Genomic DNA, 20,498 nt, shown 5'->3' on the forward strand with positions numbered 1-20,498 from the left:
TATTACTGATTTGATTAAGATACAGTAAATAGCGTCTGCTTTCTCTGAAGAGTGGCTTGAGACAGGAATGCAGAGGATCCGTAGTGTGTTTAGGAAAATGGACTGCAGAGTTTACCATTCTCGGTTCCTCGGTGCATTCCATGGTCCTCTGCATTTATGAGTAGATGGCTCTTCCCCGGCCATTGGAGAGCTATCTTCCTCTGGCTGGGAATGCATCTTGAGACATCACTGTTTATTTAAATGTTGTGTCTTGAAAAGTTACAACCAGATGCCTGGCAGAGGGATGGATCATTTTCAGTGCACATTCGGGAAACGGTTTTCCTAAATGACTTTGACACGTCCCATCTGTGTACTGGACTGTTAAGTTGAATAGCTTAGTGGAGCTGGTGCTTCGGCCCTATCTGATGCTGTTAATGCTCACATTTAGAGTAAACGGAGTCTGAGAGATCATGGAGAGATTTCATCACACACTCATACACACACATTTGTTTTAATACCGCTAATAACGTTCCAGTTCCCGAATGATAATATAGTCATTGTCAGAATAAAAGTCAGTTAGAATAACTGTTTGAGCCTCTGTAAAGCCTGAATTCATTTGAGTTTGTGGCTGCAAAGAGAACAGTTTAGGGATAGAGAACAGTTCAAAACACCAATGACACTTCTTGCAGATCTTTAGCTGCAAACGTTAACAGAGTAATCTAGTCCAGTGAACTAGGTTCAATCTGTGTCAAGAAAGGTAGTATTGGCATGGACAAATGACATTGGCAGATCATACATGGTGCTACAAAGGACTCTTTGAGTGATGCCATTGAAAAACCATTAAAAGAAAAGATGTGAGTGAAGAACCTTTAAGAGGTTAAAAGATGTCAATGTAAAGGTCCTTCCAATTAAATAAAACCTTCACATTCACCTCTTTGCTCCTTCTGTGGCATCAATCTATCAATAATCTATGGTTAAAAGAACCATTTGTATCACTTTTTTTTTTTTTATTTGGGCAAGACTCAGCTCTCACTCACCCACCTGTGTAGCTGGATTGTAATGCAAGTCACTGATATGAAGTACAAATCAGAGTTCCTTTCATAAACAGCAACAGTAGAGCATGTGTGTTTCAAGCAGAAATCAGGACAGAGTCTGAATATACATACTTCTTGTTGATGTGTTGGAGTGTGTGTGTGTGTACATGTGTAGAGACAGAAGGATGGCAGTACACACAGATGGGAGGACGAGTGTGTGAGGAGGGGCGGCAGATGCCTGGACTGACCTTCCGGTGCAACTGTGTATTGAGCCACTGGAGAGCCCACAAAGCCAGAGGCGGACCCAGACTTTACACACACTCGCATGAGCCTTAAAGCCAGAGGTCAAACTGTTTTCTTCTGGTCATGTTTTCATGAAGAGAAACAGACATAAGACGTGTTTCTCATCCTCCTCTCAGATGAATTTCAGGTTCTGTGGGCTTTGTACATAGTAGCATTGCACTTGGCAGCTGCTTGTTAGAGAAAACACAGAGAAAGTGAGCTGTGCAGGGACAACAAAAGGCTAGGGACGTTCCACTAATGGGGCATCTGCTGGTCTTCTCTTGTCTCAACAGAAGCAGTCAGGAAACTCCTGAACCCTGCCCCTGCCCCAGCCCAGCCCAGCCCAGGCTGACTTAACCTAAGCTAAGCAAGACACTGAGAGAGGAATATGCCTGGCTTTAGTTTACCTGTTAATCATATTACTCTAGACCCTCTGGAGGTCTGTCAGAAAACAGCGGTACTTCTTTTACCTTATTATTGCCACCACGGCACTTCAGATGTAATTTACCTGTCCACAGTTCACACACACATAGGTTCTTACATACTGTTTCAAGGTTGGACAAGCTTGAATGCTGGTGAAAGCCTGTTTAACTTAATTAAGACCTGGAAGGACATGTGAAGGCAAAAGTTGGGCTTGAGTTGAGGCGATGCCGTCAAAATATGGGATTATTTCCTATATTTCATAGGAATAGAGCAGAAAGAAAATGTGACTCTTGTTAAAAACGGGACACACAAAATTGTCCTGTTAATTTTTTGCACTTTTATCTAAAGACAGTATAGGCCGATATGTCACGGCAGTCTTAGCATTAAAGTAAGTAAAAAGTTTTTATTTAAGAGATGGACTTTTTTTCTACTCTGTAACTTGTAACACACATTGAATGTTGTAAAAATATAGAAATGTAGAAAATTAGCTGTATTCATTTCAAATTATATTCACTTTGTATCTGTGTGAAAAATCAAAATACATTAATTGGAATAGATGTTTTTGTTTTGCAATCAAGGTAACATTTACAGACCTGTCAAGTTTTAATTAGTAAACTACATTAGGGATTGTGTTGACAAACACTAAATGCCTGTGTGAGCTAGGAATGTTACGCCTCACACCCACCCAAGACAAGATACTTTGTTTATCTCGGCATCCTCTTAAGGCACTGTCAAATTTATTCACTGCCACCAGTGTTCAGGTTTGTGCCTAAATCAACGAACTGATGTTAATTGCTGTTGTTAGATGTGTGTGTGTCTTGTCCGAGGGGTAAGTTAGGGTGTGTGCTAAGAGCAGGGTAAATTTGCACAGTGGCTCGGACAATAGCTCTGTTTAGTGACAGGGCAGGGACGTGACCTTTCTGCCACTCTCCATCTGGTCTAACAACTGAACGTGTGCTTCCAGCACAACTTCACCATCCTTCAGTGTTGTCTCCCACTCTGAGAATGATGAGGACATTTTACAGGGTGAGATGGTCACCTCTAAGCCCACTTGATTTCAAAAACAAGCTTGTACCAAAGGGAACAATGGTGCATTTGGAGTTGTCTGGTAAAACGATCCACTGAGAAAAACAAACACCGGGCTGAAGCTGGGAGCTAGTGAGAACAGACCCTCTGCGAGGGCAAGAGTGGGGCGGGCTCGGGGCCTGATCGCAGGTGTTGATTGGTGGCTTGCCTTGACAGACACATACAGGGCTCTGTAAAGGCCCAGCTTTCACTTAAAAATGGTGCCTGGGGTGTCTCAAAAGGTCACAGCCCCACTGGCTCACACCATCCATTAGACATGAAGCACTGCAGCTTACCTAGCTTGCATTTCAGTCGAGCGCAATACAGTTAACCTCAATTACGCTTGATTAAGAGGTGTGGAGAAGGCACGGACAAGGCAGAAGCCCACCAAAAAGAAGCATGCATCAATTATGCACTCTCAGATCGGATGAGTCTGGGGCCGTTGCCGGGTTAGGTACAGCGCAGGGGGGCAGAGGCATTGTGTTTGCGCTCGGGTCACGCCGGTTTTAGGAAGAGTTGCATCAGGTTTTCAGATGTGGGAGTGTGTGGCTTCTGTCTGAGTTTGCAGCTTTACTGCTCTCCAGTCATGTGGCGGTGGTAGCTGTGGTACACATACCGGGCGACGTACAAAAGAGGGGCATGTGGGCTTTGGCGCAGGCCCAGCCCTCCTCACCGTAATTACCCCATTACGCCTTAGTGGCGGATGGAGCTGTTACAGATGTTTTATGACGGGGGGCTCAGGGGGCTTTTCATTTTGTCTCCCTGATGAGGGACAGATTTATGGTGTAACTCAATGATTCCATTCAAGAGTGCATTTCCACACACATACACAACCCACCACCCCCTCCCCCTACACTGTGAAACACACACACACATACACAAACAACAAACAGATGAGTTTTACCGGATGTGTTTTTGTAGGCTTCTGTCTGGGAGCCAGTCATCTTGCATGCATTTAAGTGAGTGGTACTGAGTAGTATGCTAGTACTTGTCTTTACAAAAGCCTTCATCATTTTTTTTGTATTGGTACACAGATCTGTGAATAATACGCATACAGAAGCAAAGTTAAGATACTTTTATCAATGAAATAATAAAATATAATAAGAAGACACTGAGATATATTTTCAATGTATTACTTTTCAGTAGGGGTGAATGAATGACCACCCAATAGGTTTCTACGCATTGGAATTCTCTCCATCTTTCTGTAAATAGGAAACTCTTCTGTATTGTTTTAGAGCTCATTAGGGAAAGATCTGTTGATCTATAAATGTACTCATCTCATTTGTTATTTTGCATATGTAAACTTTACTTGAAGGTTAGAGGCTAACAGAAAGACTTGAGTGATGCATTTTCAAACAGTATGTGGCTTCAAAAAGTCCTCGTTTCTCTGTGGTTTCTGCTGAATGGCTCCTTTAATTGAATCAGTTATGTGGTTCCCTCAGCACATATAGAGAAAGTTCCTTATGCTCATAAAAGACTTTAGTCAGGAAGTTGTGGAAGAGCTCAAAGCCTGAAATGAATTTTGGATGGGCTCTTACAGGACTTAGAACCAGTGAAGAACCTTCTTTAGTAAAGACTGATCTGTACAGAACCATGAGAACTCAAAGAAACATATGAATGCTTAAATGGTTCTTTACCTAGCACAATGGTTCCTCAAATACAAGGGACGTGTTTTGTATGGTTCTTTATGCTATAATGGTTCTATGTAGTCAAAGAACCCTTTTTCAGTACATTCAAATAAAAAAAAAACCTTTTTGTTTAGAGTGTAGGTAAGACAACTATTCTTTCAATGGTTCTACTCTTCTGCTGGCTGTTCGTCTTTTGTCTTGGGTAACTTCAATTATCTACGTGATGTAATGTGATGTAATTATTTACTAGTTTAATTTCATTCACAGACTGTGAATTATTCCTCCACTAATTTGCGTAGCATGTGTGGTACTGAACAGGACAGTCTTGTAGTCGATAAAACCAAGACCAAATAATGGTCGCCTCTAAAAGCTAATGATTGAGAATTGTCAGGTACAAGTCATTTAACCAGCAAGGTCAGAGGAGGAACAGTTGGCATTAATCATTTACCAGTGTGACACAATGGGGCCTGGAGAGACTAGATAGCTTGGTGCAGCCGAGGCTTTGCGACCTAAACACAGGGCCTTGTGTTACAGATAAAAACAAGCTTGACAGTTCTGTTGCTTTCTCCAAAAGTAAGCAAACGTGTCCTTATTGATTTCTGCATTATTAAAGTCATTTGAGATGAGCATTAGATGCTTCCTACTGCCTCTGAAATGCCACGTTTGTGCATAGCTAGCTCACCATCCAAAGCTTTTGCTTAATACTTTGGGTAATTTGTGGTGTAGAGAAAGTTTCCTTGTTCCTTTTCCTCCGGCCTTCAAGTGTGTGTCTAACCGTGTCACATTCTTGTATCTGTTTCGGCAGATGTAACTTTATCTGATCTTCACTTTTGTCTTGCTTTCCTGTCTCTCACATCACTTAAGCACCAGCCTCTGAGCTCCTCTGGCTCAATATTTCTGTTTGCAGAAGTCTGACCTCTTTCTGAACTGCTGTTAAGTGAAAGGCACTTTCAGCTGTGGAATCAAATGGCAGTAACCATATGCCTTTCAACTGATACAAAGGTGGCGAGCAAGGTGTGTGTGTGTGTGTGTGTGTGTGTGTTGCTGCGGGGGTTTGGGGTGTGCATGTTAAGTTGAAAAGGAAAGTACCATCTCTCTTTGTGGTAGGAAGGGGTATGTGTGTGTGTGCATGTGTGTGTGTGTGTATATGCATGTTTAGTGGTCCTGGCTGGACATGACCGTCTTCTCTGCTGCTCAGATGGTGCTTTTACATGGATGAATGCAGTGAGCAAACAGCATTCTTCTCTTTGTGAGTGTGTGTGCATGCCTGGAAGGGGGTGCCATTGCATTCAAAGATGTTTAGAGGTGTGTTTGTGTGTGTGTCTATTCCAAAACTGTGAGTTTGTGGCCCTATTCCAAAACTTTGAGTCCAGCTGTAACATAACTGTCTTGACCCAAAGGCTCATTAAAACATAGAGGAGCATATACATCTTACCGAGCATCTCCTCCCAGATCACTGGCAGAGGCAGAGAGAAAGGGGGAGAAAAAATGGTAAAAGTGAGTGAATAAAGTTTTTGTTCATAAAGCCATATTCTACAGATTCTGCTTATTTAATTTTAATATACCTTTGTGAGCCTCTGCTTTTTCCATAGACTCAAGGCTGTGTTTGATCTTAGCCTGATATTATTCTTCTACTAGCCTTCTATTCTGATTGGCTTCCCTGTTTAAACCTTTGCTCAACAACAGGGTTGAAATGTATGGAACAGATTTAACTTCTTAATAGAATTCCCAGGAAAGTTAGAGGTAGTGTTTTTAAGCATCTGGATCCTTTGGAAAATTGCAATGATCCGATTGCTTTTTGACAGTCAGGAGCAACATAGTGTTTCTCATTTTTTGTAGACATTTTTAACGCTCACCCTAACCATTACCCTAATCTTAACCATAGCCTAAACTTAACCTAACTTTTACCCTCAGCCTAACCATGCCCTAAATTTAACTGAACCCTTACCCTAACCTTAACCCTAAACATAACCATCATAGAATTGCCCAATTTCTGAAGAAGTCTCCTTTAATTAATTCCTTTTTTAGTGTCTCCACAATGGCACTGCTGTTTGCTCAATTCTTCTTCAAGGAAATTTATTGGTATATGTACAAATCCTTGATCTTGTTGTTATGAACTGGATAATGAAATATTTTGAAACTTTACTAACATTAACATAGGACAGGAACATAAGATGAATTATACACATTTCCTCTTATCCAAAGCCATTTCTTAATACAGACCATCAGTAATATTTCCCCTTTGATAAAAATGTGTCACGCAAAGACTACTTCTTTATACAGACATAACAATCTTAGTATTTAAAACTATGGAGGAACCTCTTTGAGGAACATTCAAGAAAAGTTTTCTTTATTTTAAAAAGATACCTTGAAGGTTCCTCACAGCATCTTAAAAAGGTCCTTCATAGTTTCAAACCTCCTCAAGGATCTTATACATTTAACAGTGTAGAAAGAGGCATAAACTGAACTGCCGAAAAGGCAATCAACACAAACCAGATAGTTGTGCTATATGGCTGCACAACACAGCCAATTTACACACACGCTCACACTTGACCAGGGAACAGCTTGGAGGGTGGAGGCGTGAGGAAAAGGAAGGATGTTTAGTACAGAAGCAACATTAATTCATTCCTTCAGCTCCTCTTTGAAGAGCACAAGCCGCTATGACAGGCTAAACGTTTCCAGAGCTGTCACATTTCCACCCAATCTTAAAGAGCTCTCATGAGCACTCTTCCTTTCATGTTTGATTCTGTTTTCAAGATTCCATGATAAACAGACTAGGACAGGCTGGGACGAGAGGAGACATGGTAACAGAAGGAGGAAAGGCAATGTACACCATGCCTGACCCACCAGAGGATCCAGATGCCTTTGCAAATTAGCTCTTTGTCTACTTAAGAAGGGGCTTGAAATGTAAGTCCAAATTAAGACCTGGAATTAGTCTTCAGTGTTCTAGGATTGCAAACATAGTGCAGCAAATCAAATTAATGTATGTCTTAACCATCCCAAACCCACCCAGACCACCCCTTTAAATTAACTCATAAAAATGCTCTTAAAACTAAAAGTGCCAAGGAAGGTTCTTTAGAGCAATGCCATGGCCCCTTCAATGGACGGTTCTTTGAGGAGCTATTTTTGTAAATGAACCTCCATGAGATTTAAAGGTTCTATTCTAATTAAGGAGCCATGTGTCTAAGACAAGAAACAACAAAACAACATTTTTTAAAGAATGTAGGGCTTAGCAATAGACCTACTAAATCAGATTGTCCAAATACATAAGCATGTGTTTTATCATATCAGTAATTATGAAAATAACAACCAACACATGAAATCAAGATCTGAAACAATTATGTAAATATAAAAATATTATATATAAAATATGAAAAATAAATGTTTAGAAGAATGATTATATTATTATTGCACATTGTGTAAAATTTAAAACTCCTGGTGGTGCTCAACGTAAAACTACTTTCTTTACTCTGGTAAATACTGCTTATCGCAAAGCCTTCAGTATGCTAGTTATGTGCAATTCCGTAGCTATCAAATGATTTGCTATAAATGTTAGATATGGGTCCAGGTTAAATGAATGACTAAGAAAGCTGCATAACCTGATAACAAGGAAGCTATAAATGATTTATATTTGACAGTAACATGTGACACACATCCTAGTAATATTACAAGTAATAACATCTAGAATATCTGTTTTGTGTCTACATAATAAAATCAGCAACCCCCAAAGAGTCCATGATGGTCAACACAGTATGGTCCCACTCTACAGAGAATTAAGTTCTCACTATTGATAGTGATTGAAGTTATACTGTCAGTGTTAAACAAAGATTCTCATAGTATACAGTGTTACACACACTAGTGGTGCATACATTTTGGGCCATTTAATATTTCTTGTTTTGTTTTTATTTTGTTTAGTAACTCTCATTAGTGGCATGAAGAAAATATTGCATACTTCACAATGTCAATGTTAAGTATGCAATAAACAATGTTAAATGAACATGAACAAACTTACCATTGTATCTAATATAACACTTAAATATTATTATTGCAACTCATTTCATAATTCTGAATGTTAGTCTATAGTTGTGATGAAATTCAGTTCAATTATCAAACCAAAATATAATTCATGTGCATCATACACACAACTACACACACATGGATATTTAGCATATACAACATGTGCAGCATGAAGTTGTATGTATGTCTCTCTCTCTTTCTCTTTCCATGCTTAGGCCTGTGAAGTATTTTGTGTTCTTACACTGCGTTAGTAAAAGGCCAGTAAAAGCCTCTTGGGGAAACAGAGCATATCCAGCTGAACTCCTCGACTAAAGCAGTAAAATAAATGTAAACTGAGGCAAAGAAAGAAATAAAGGAAAAACAAAACGAGTGTCCATAAAAATAAAATCATAAAAATACCAGAACAGTAGTGAAACATCCTTTCTTTTTTCTTAATAAAAGCCCTAAACAAGGCTGCCTTAATGGCTTAGGTTTCCTAACATGGGGCCATTTAAATGTCTATGAGTCTTGTTAAAGAGTGCTCAGTAGACATGGCTGTGGTAGTGTCACTGAACTGCCTAGTTCCTCAGACTTGGTCTGTGCCAGAGCTGGACCGCTCTATAAATCTGCCCTCTACTTGGTGTGATATGAAATATGGAGGATATGAAGAAATCTGATCGTGCTTGATGTGAAAACCTGCGGAAATCAAACTAGGAAGCAACCCAGATGAGAAGAAGATTGAGATCAGAGCAAGCTGCTGGGCTTTGCTAATGCTCTTAGGGGCTTGTGAAGAAATCCAGAAGTTCTCAGTGCTGCTCTGATTGATGCTAGGGACTGTGGGGCTCTCCCTCCTTGATGTGTGGGATAGAGTTGGCCTGGCAGGTGGGATATCTTGTGTAGAGTGGAGAAAGGGAGCCCACTGGCAGCTCCAGGCTGAGGTGAGAGGGAGGGCTTGGTGTTGGTCGAGACTGCACTGCTCTGGAGAATCAGGAGAGAGAGAGAGAGTTCCCACAGGTCGATGCAGTGGCCCGCCCTGGGATTATGGCACAGGCTGTGGGGCTCCTGGTGGGTTTGGTATGAGGAGGGGGCATTCCAGAGTTCCAGCCAGGCTCATCGAGGATGGCTACTCCTCCTCATCTTGCTCCAAGGCAATGTGCCGGGGCTAACCAGCAGGATGCCCGCTGACAGGCATATCTCATTAACGGGGTGGCAGTTGAGGGCGGGGAGTGGGGGGTGGGGGTTCAGTGAGGGAGAGTAGTGAGAAAAAAAAAGAAAACAAATTCCAAGAACGTCCAGGCCCTGTACACTGCAAAAGTTGTTGCTACTAATTATATTTGTATGCACAGCAACACTGCAAAAACTTACATTATAAAAAAATACATCATACATCCCCTGTGTAATTACTCAGCACATGGAGTATAACTGATATATTTTGCATTAAAAAAACAAAAGTGTATTTTTTTTATTTGTCACTGGGGTGTAGTGCTGCGCACCATGTGGCAAATTAGGGCTTGATTCCCTGACTGGACAAGAAAACCACACTATACCATTAACAGTCCTTGGGCAAGACTCCTAACACTACATTTGCTTGCCTCTGTAGCATGATTAAATTAGTTAATTTCTCTGGATAACACCATCTGCCAAACATCACTAAGGTAATAAAAATTGGTACAACTCAATAGCTTTTGATATATTTTACTAACAAAATACTATTATACTTAATAACTTGATACCTGCTGACAGCAGGGAGGCAATGAGTGTTAAAAAATGTATTTCTTTAATGTTTTATTGTGCATTTTCCTATATATCCATGGACTATAACAAGTATACACAGTGTATAATAGTATATTTAAATGTCTGAGTTTACAAAGGTCTCTGTAAAGCATACAAGAAATAGATATGTGAGCACTCACTTTTTTCCAACTTATGGTGTTTCTCTGCAACAGGGCCAGTATCTTTGCCTGAGTGTTGTCTGCTCACTGGCTCCATCATCAGGCCACTGGTCTCTCTGATGTATTTAAAGACCACATCCAAGCCATCAGCCTGTTTAGATTCAACAGAAAAGTCATTTGTGAGAACTGATGATTGGTGAAGAAAGTTTTATAAGTACCTCTGTTTTAACAATGCATTGTATGCATGTTATGCTCAATTATCACTAAGTAGTCGCCAAGCAGTAAGTAAAACCTTGTATAGAGCTGAGGGTTTACTACATCATCATCCACCAACCTATATAGTATTACCATTTTCATACACCAACCTACATTATGATCCATCAATTTATACATTACTACATCACCATCCACTAACTTACAGAGTATTACCATTATTATCCACCAATTTATACAGTACTACCTCATCATCATCCACCAGCCTACACAGTATTGCCCTTTTCATACACCAACCTTTACATTGTTACCATTATCATCCTCTAATCTACACAGTATAACCATTATCATTATGATCCCCCAATCCATACAATACTACCTTATCATCCACTAACCTACACAGTATATCCATTATCATTATGATCCCCCAATCCATACAGTACTACCTTATCATCCACTAACCTACACAGTATAACCATTATGAGGCAACAACCTGCAGTGTTACCATTATCATTAACTAACCTAAACTGCATTACCAATATTAGCCACCAACATATGAAATATTACATTATCATCCACTAACCTAAACAATATCATCATTATCATTCACAATAATTTAGTAAAAAAAAATGATTAGTTCTATGTGTATACAAATAGGTCTGAACAGAATAAACTGCTCTTGTTTAAAACTCTGAAAAATAACAATCATAAAATGGACAAACAAAGGCATCCTAAAGCACAGAGCCGTGTCAATAAAAGTGTGGATTTAGAGACATGTCGATTTTATGAGTATGCAGTCACAGGACCAACACTATCCTCTTACTGCTCCCTGGACACATAAAATAGCTCAAGTGTTTATGCCTTGCAGTCGGTGATAGGGGTCTATTCTTGATCACAACAGCAATGATGTGTTTGCAGACTGAATTATGTGAGTATTATGTGGATATATGTTGCTGCATCTTTTTAATAGGCATGAAAACAATCTTACGAAAGCTGAATAAGCTAATATATAAAATGAACGGCAAGGTCTTCATTCAACAGAAATATTGTGTGCAGTATATGGTATATAAAAGCATGGTACACTGTGATGTTATGATGTCATATTGCTGGAGATGAGGTATCCCACCCCAGCGCAGCAGGGGTGTTTAACAAGGAGTTCTATGAGCCCAAACAGTGCCCTGAGATGTGTGTGAACAGGGTGAGTGCTTCTCTGCCAAGTACAACAAAGTAAATAAACAGTAGCGCATTAAAAAGCCTGGCCCATTCACCTCTGAACCGCTGCACTGGACTGTGCAAACATACATTTATCCTTGGCTTGTATTGACACTGAGCTCAAGCCACGATGGTGTTCTTTCCCTGCAGTCTTTGCAAAGCACTGTATACGTTTTGAGTTAAAAAGGGTAAGGGCCAAGACTTGAATGCCATACACGTCATTTATCTTCACCCCTACCTCAGAACACACATGCTCTAATAGACCTATTGCTATCTTCGGGGTGTGTGTGTGTGTGGGGGGGGGGGGTTCTCTATTGAACTATTAGTGTTCCTGAGTTTATTTCTGTAATGTCCATATTTAAACCTAGCCTTAATCTTAACCTAAGCAATCAAATAGAATATATTTGACATGTATAATTGTACATGTTGTTGCAACAACAACAACAACAACAACAACAAAAACCAACCTACACTATTTATATTTATTTACAGTTGAAATAATTCCAAACATTGGTGGTGAATGGAACCAGACGTCTGAGGAGTTGAGTGCCTCTAAAAGCTGAAAGTCACAGAAAGTTATTGCATGAAATAGCTACATATTCTCTGCCTGGCACCTGAGACTGATGCCTGAGAGAATTCATATATATATAATTCTATATATATATATATAGAGAGAGAGAGAGAGAGTAAATTGGCTGTTTAGTTTTATATAGCATGGTTGGGTTGATTGTGCTAAACCTGCTATATGCTGTTTGTATATTGGTTCTCCCAAATCACCCAGGCAACCTAACAGTGCTATATAAAAATAAGCAGCCCCAATCACTTCCAGGTTCACACTAGCATTCACTTTCTAGCTCTTGACTTTTAGGCTCTAATAATAACAAGAACTAAACAAAAAGTACCTGTGTCAGCACTGACCACATCATTAAAAGTAGCTATCTTACATAGCCTACCCTTCACATATTTGGAAGTATGGTGTGTGTATGAGGTTGTGTGTGTGTGTGTGTGTGTGTGTGTGTGTGTGTGTGTGTGTGCATATGACCTGCATTATCCCCCCTACACCCCCCAAAAAATACCCTGGTTACAGTCCTTCACGTTCTTGACTCATGATTTGAGGCCTGAGGCTGACGGCAGGGGTTCCATACTTAGTTTCCTGTAAAAAATACCTCCGCGCTCCACATCCTAATTAATCTGAAGGGCATGCCCAAGGTCCCTATAAAATCATACAAGACTATACCAATTTCCTGGTAGCTTGCGCACTACATGTGCTTCTTGTTCCTCAGCATAAGACTTTCCTTCCCTGCAACTCCACAAAGATTTACGTCTCCTCCTTCTCGTTGCTTTTTTTTATTAAGCTGTTTTCGCTCAGCGAGATTTAGGTATTATAACATGATACTAAAAAGATCCATTTTACCTTAACGCACAACAAAAAAAACATGAGGATTACATGAAGAGGGCCCACAGGAATTTGTTCAGCAAACATGAAAAACATCTGGCTCCTGCTACTTTACAACACAATAAGACTAAATCATAGATCAGGATAGCGCACATGGTGAACATGGAGAATCGCGTGGCTCTTTGAGTCTGTGTGCACAAACACAGGTGTGTGTGGGGGTGTGTGTGTGAGTGTATATGGATATTGAGTTACATGAGGTACTAAACAGTCAGACTCTTAAATGTAAAGAAACATACACTGATTGCTGTGAGTGCTTCAGACACAACGACAAATTTCAATGAAAAGAAAATGTCTTTTTGAGACATTGCCGAGTCTACATTTACTAACGCTGTGTGACAGCACTTACTACAGATGTTTAACAAACTAGACTCTCAAATGGAAAGGTTCCTCAAAAAGTAAGCAGTGTCACAGAACTCAGTTCTAAGTTTTTAGGGCCCTTTCCTATATATAAAAAACAAAAAACAAAACATGGACCCCCAGTGTTCTATGAACACTGTTGAGCTGTTTAAATGTTTGAAAGGAACATTAGGCACTATATGTATTGATGATATGTATTGATATCTTCTCTAGTGATTTGTGAATCTGCTGAACTACTAACAGTGTCCAGACTCACTGGACCTTATTTACCGACATTTCTTTAAAAAAAAAACCTTTCTGCTTAAAACCTACTCAGTTTCCACAAAGATTTTGACCTTGTCCAATGTTTCCTTATTTGAGATTTGCTCAATTTATGAGGACAATGGGATCCATAATTATGTACATAGTAGTATGGCTGCAAACAGTTATGCAGTTTAAAACCATCATTAAATTGTTATAGAACTTTTCTCAACAGCAAAATTAAGAAAATGTTTATATATTGGTGAGATATTGGTGAATGAGGCTCAATGCTCTTTTTGTCATGGTAGTCAACTTTCTAATCAAAATCCTGGCCTAGATAAAACCTTAAGACAGATACAATATGGATCTACTACTGTCACTGTTGTCAATTAAACTGAACTTTGTAATTGTACTTGATGGGATTTGTTTGGGCAGGTGTGAACACAGCAATCATAGGATGTGGACCTACAAACACATAGAGATCCTTGAGAAGAGGTTAGTTTGACCTGGTCTCAAGCGACTTCTGGAGCAGTATGTTTGTAGTGAGAATGTGATCTGACCTAAATCCGACTCATCAGTTGTACTCCGCAGGTTTGAGCTAAGCAGCTACCATAGCCAGGTGTTGCCCTTGTGTGTTACCCAGATAATTACAACAGCTATGAACAGATGACATCTCTGCTGTTGTTGCTCATGCAAAATTGCACAGAAATATGCACTAGTTGTACTAGTTTCTTGCTCCTGCTCTAGACAGGTCTGACCAATAAGCCGACAGAATGTTCTTGTGTGGTTTATTGTGATGCGTTTTGGTGCACTTGGATTGTTCCCTGTGTTAAACAATAAAAAAAAAAGTTTCAGACCAGAGTAAACTAAGTATAGGTGTGAAAACGCCCTTAGTTGATATTAGAGTGGTGAGCATCGTGATGTTGTTACATATCTCAAATCATGTTCCTTTGACTCATATCATGGTTTATATTCACCTGTGGGCCCTGTAGCTATATGTCAGGCCTCCCTGGGGGTCCCCTGACCCCACTTGAGAACCATGACTTTAGTTCAAAACACCATCCGGTGTCCTCAGGACACCATTGATGCAGTGCGAACTTTCTCAGAGGGTAAATAAAAGAGTTTGGAGTCTGCAGTTTGGAGCTATTTTACTGTGGAACATGAAAACAGGCCATAATGTCTGAAAATATATAAAACTGTTGCTCTGTTTTACCAGTGGGAGAACTGCACATCTTTCTTTGTTTTTAAACCACCATTGAAAAGCTCATTTAGAATCGAATGGAGGCTAACGCTCATACACACTAAACTAAGCTAATACACACGCTATAGAAACCCAAATCATAGCACAGTCACCCACTATAAACCAGCTATTTCACATCATTACTTGACAAACAACATCAGATATCAGTACAAAGTGTGTACCACTACACATACACACACAAAGTGACTTGACTGCAGTGTTCCAAAGGAGCTGGGAGCTGAATGGTCAGGGAGGTGACTCAGACTGGATTATACAATTTTAAACACAGTAAAACTGTCATTTTAAGAAAAGTCGCTACTGAACTAAATCAATCAGTCCAGAATGTCTCATTATAGCAACTGGAGGAAAAAAACAAAAAACAAAAAAAACATTTAACCAGGTTAACCAGTCACATGGTTCTTTGAATTGTAATAGTTCTACATAGAACTATTAACTAAATAATCTTTGAAGAACCTGTTTATTACAAAAAAGGGTAACAGCATTATTTTACCTACTGGCCTATGACCTATGTTCCTAAAAATAATGTTCTGTTTTGTAAAATGTTCTACAAAATGTGAAGGTACTAGGAATAAAAACCCTTATTGACATAGAACCTTTACACATGAAGGTCTTCACATTCACATTCATCTCTTTTTCATCATGGTTCTTTAAAGAAGCAAAAGCAGTTTGACTATGGTATTGCCCTGAAAAAAACCCTGTTTGGCACCTTTATTTTTAAGAGCGTGGTACATAGTAAAAATTGTGCTCCAAAGAATGTGTATGCTTCTCCTATACATACATCTAGAAAACTAATAAGAGCCTTTTTTCTGCTTTTATCCTTAGTGACCCCCAGGATCACTGCCAGCATATCCATCTCAGCTTGAAGAATTACCGTATTTGTTAGTTTCCATCTCTGACTCTCACAAAAAAAAGGTATTTGTTATAAGGGAGAGCCTTCATCAACACTGTTCCACAAGAACCCAGTTCATGCTCTATGCTCTACACCTTTAATGTGAGATAGGTTTCACATAACAAGAATGTTTTCATTGGCCTCTGACCAAGGAGCAGGAAGAGAGGGAACTCCGATTGGGCTGTAGCAAAAGACTGGCCTCAAGGAAACAACTGTCGCTGGGCAAAGGCAAGAACTTTTACTGTCTGATGGATGAGGGAGCTGAAAGAGTATTGATAAGCAACTGTTTTGGCTGCAGCAGCAAAAAAATCAGCCGAGAACAATGTGTGAAGTCAAAGAGAGGAAACTGGGATGTGCAGCCATAAACTCACTCTCTGGAACAGGGGCAGTGTTCTCACACCCTAGAAGTTCATGCTCAACTGGTTGCCAGGCCTATAGGGTGTAAGTGAGGTATGTGAAGAAATAGCAGTCTAAAACTAGCCTAAGGGACAGCAAATATATACAAGTTATATAAAAAAAACCCCAACACACAACAGAAAACACTGAGTATGCCAAAGGTGACAGTGGGAAAGCCAAAGGCACAGCTTGTCCCTGTAGAGAAGTATTGCCAATAGAACAGGATTCTATAGGAGCAGATAAACATGAACCTATTGGCACCATGCCTAATGCCAGGTGTGGGCTAGAGGGCTATATAGCCCCCCAGCATTGAGCTATGGAGCAGTGGATCGGAGCTCTCTGCAATGATAGTGCTTCATCCAGTATGTTTGGGATGAGTTGGGGATGAGGTGGGGTGGAGATCATCCAACATCCTGACCTCACTAACACTCCTGTCACTGAATGCAAAGAAATTGTAGTGACAATGTTCTAACCAAATCTAGGAAAAAGTTTTCCTGGACAGTAGAGACAGTTACTGCGTTTTTAATACCCTTGATTTTGGAAGAAACAGTAAAAAAGCAGGTACAATACAATAGTAAACCCCCTTTTTGCACTATATAGAACTATTGTTACACTGTTCTATAAAGAATCACATACTACAAGTTTGAAGAACCATGTAACCAGACACTTATGCATTCATATTTGTGAGATGTCATCACATAGTATATGAAATAATCGCCTTCTTTAAAAAAAAAAAAAAGAAAAAAGAAAAAACACCTTTTAGGAGTTCTAGCACATAAACCACATTTTGGCATTTAGAGTGTTGAGGAGTACTGGATGTACAGGAGTAACCACATTTAAAACACATGTCTCGTGAAAGAATGACAGATAAAATAAAAGTAGACCTTTGTATGTCTGGCCAGGAGATGAGAAAATATTAGGATTAGGATTCATTTTGTCACACATTCATTTAGCACTTGTTCTAGTGACTAAAACATAAAGAAGGTTGTAAGGTTGATCAAATTTGAAGGTGCTATAGAGTGCATTTATTCAGAAAGTCATTCTCTGATGTTTACATAGAGGGTATGTGGCTTTGATTGGGCAGAAAATGCTCAGGTGCAGATTTAGATTTAGATTTACAACTTATTGGCCTGTTTTGCTGCTCTGTCTTGGTAATGGCTGGCTTTCTTTTCAATGAACAAAAGGGTTTGTCACTTCCATGTACTAAAGTCTCATTATTGAACTATGCCAAGACAAATCCAGTTTGCCGTTCTGGAGCACCTTTAAAGTAAGGAGAATAAGATTAAAGAAAATGAGTAGTTGGCAATGGACACGCTCACTGTATGCTGGTATGGTTCATTCTGAGTCCATACTCTCTTAAAAGCTTTACTTACAGCACATTTTTTAGAAACAAATGAAGAATTAATTAGTAGATTTTTGAGACACAACAAAGTAGAGACTTTTTTTTTATTTCACAGGCTGATGATTTTATTCTCTCTCTCTCTCTCTCTCTCTCTCTCTCTCTCTCTCTCTCTCTCTCTCTCACACACACACACACACACACTCTCACACACACACCCAGACTCAAAGCTTAGGCAGTGAAATGTTTAAAGTAGCCTAAGTCTTTGTCAAAGGTTAGATACTCCAGCGTCCTCTAATCAAGCCGTATTCTCAGTTTCCTCCCAGCCATGCTCCATAAGTTTCAGCCTTGTATTGTAACATAGCAGCTCTTTGATCTGACTCCCTCATTAGCATTGCAAATACCTGTGGGTGGTTGTGGGTGCTCTCACAGAAGGGGGAGGTCGGGAACAGAAGAAATACTTGTGTAACAGCCCAATACATATCAGGGTTATGTTTATTGGTTTTGAAGCATATTTGCCATTTGTTGGGAAACACTAAACCAGGGAAGGTTCCTGGCGAAGTGCTGGGGTGGTGCTCTTTTCTGGGTCAGTGAGAACACTGAGGAAATCCACTCTGACATTAACAGGCTGCTATAGGAAGTGTTGTTGGATTAAATTAACGTGGTCCTGGCGGGTGTAGGGGCGGGTGGGGGTTGAAAATAAGGGTGGGTGGGGGTTGTGGGGTGATGCTATGCTAGAATAGAAGGGTTGGGGGGGGGGGGGTTGGCTTGGGTGCTCATGACGCATTTTTCATGCAATGCGAAGACCCTGGCTGTAATCAGGAAAAGGGAGCGGGAGATGTTTCATAGGCCAGGATGTGTTCTTATTACTTTTTTTTTTTTTTACAGCATAATTATGCCCTGAGCACAGGGCGCGTCATCCAATGGCAACAACAGAGCGTAAAGGTGACTCACATATGACGTGGGTCTGTGTTACTGTGGTCTTGTGTGTGTGTATGGTGGGGTGAAAAAGTGATGCATTGAATATGCTTCATTCAAGTGTGTTGATCATTTTTACATAATTAAGACTATTAACGAACAATGTTGACATCCATGTTCATTTCTTAAACAAACATTTTAACAAGTTTAATAGTTTTGAAACTTTTCCTACACCAAGTGACTGTCAGATAACCAACATTCTCAGCATATCTTTAAAATGCCAGCTTTACAGGAGAAGTAAAAAGCCTGTCAATGAAAGCGAATACAAAAAAACAAACATTTTTGGAGCCTTTTCTTCAGTACATTTAACTACAACATTTGACACTGACAATGTAAAGAACAACTGCCAAATTCACATTATGTCAAAAAAGAAAAAAAAAACCCACATGTAATACAAACTTTATTTATTTTTAAAAAATGTATAAAGAATTTAAACTCACTAGCTGCCCTTGACATAGACTATGTCAATTTTTACTGCCCAACATAATTGTATGTGTAAGTTTGGATGCCCCTACTCATATGACATGTTTTGTTGATTTGTCTATGAGAAAATAATTCAACAATCCTTTACAGACTTTTTAGAAAACACAATTGTATGTTGATGTTATGTTAATTTATGCTAATGTGTTAATGTACATTAACATACTGTAGTTATATGGTTTAAGAGTTATTCCCACCCTCACACATATACATACTGCCACAGTCCTACAACTTAGGTCTACTTAAAACCTCTTAGCCACAACATCCTAACTACGGTGGATAGCTGTGTGTCCCCAGTGCCCTCTTTTTTGATAACTGAAATTCAGTCACCCTTTGACTTAAATGTTTATAAGATGACGATCAGCACACATTCAACCAGGTGTTTCCAAACATTTGGCCAGTACTGTCCATGCAAAAGAACTATTTGGAGCACCTTTATTTTTAAGAACATAGACATACAGATTTTTAACAAAACAACAACAACAAAGAAATAGCATTGTGAATATCATAAGTATAAAATGACAATAAGAAAAAATACCAATATAAGATGATTAGAAGTTTTAATTTTCATTCAACCGTTAACTAACCAAATGTAATCAACAGTCGAAATATCATTTTGTGGCTTTTGTATGCCATCTTTTTATTTTTCCCAATATGATAAAATAAAAAAAATAACAGTATTTTACTTTACAGTATTTACAGAGGTATCCAGCATGACTGTATTGTATATGACTGTGAAAATGCGTTGAGTTGCTCAAAAATCAATCTTGTTCACATTAACTTGCTTTCAGAATTTCTTTTGGTATATTATGATGATGATATTCAGCTTAAGAAACTTTTTCAAGGCTGTTACAGATGCATCTCAGAAGACTCTTCTCAGAAGATTCATTAAGCCACTTGAGCCAAAAGGGTGTAAAGCTGCATCAAGATCTAGGAGGGGATAATGTGAAGAATCCAAAATACAGTATATGTACAGTACATTTGACTCAAATACACCTTTTTCAGTGCACCACAAAGGACGGAGCATTTTTGGCTTAAGAGACGGGACCCTTTCTTCTTGTTCGTTCAGACCGAGGAAAGTTCCACCCTTTGTCCTTGAGCAAGGGTCATACAAAACGTTCAGGAAGGAGCTCACGGAAGCAAAGCTATCAGCCCCTCTCCGTAGCCCGCTCCAAACCGGCCAACCTACCGCCCACTCTCTGAGATGAAGATTACAGTTGGATAAGGCTGCAGGGGAGAGGGGAGCGGGAGCTGCAGGCTTGAGTGGCCGCCTCCTCATAGCTGTCTCTCATCACGCCATTGACCCCCCAGGAAGCGTTAGATGCCAGGGCCGGTTTCATAATTCTCTTATCCAGACTAAATCTGGGAGATAAGCCTG

This window comes from Salminus brasiliensis, chromosome 5, assembly GCF_030463535.1.
Source record: "Salminus brasiliensis chromosome 5, fSalBra1.hap2, whole genome shotgun sequence".
Lineage (NCBI taxonomy): Eukaryota > Metazoa > Chordata > Actinopteri > Characiformes > Bryconidae > Salminus > Salminus brasiliensis.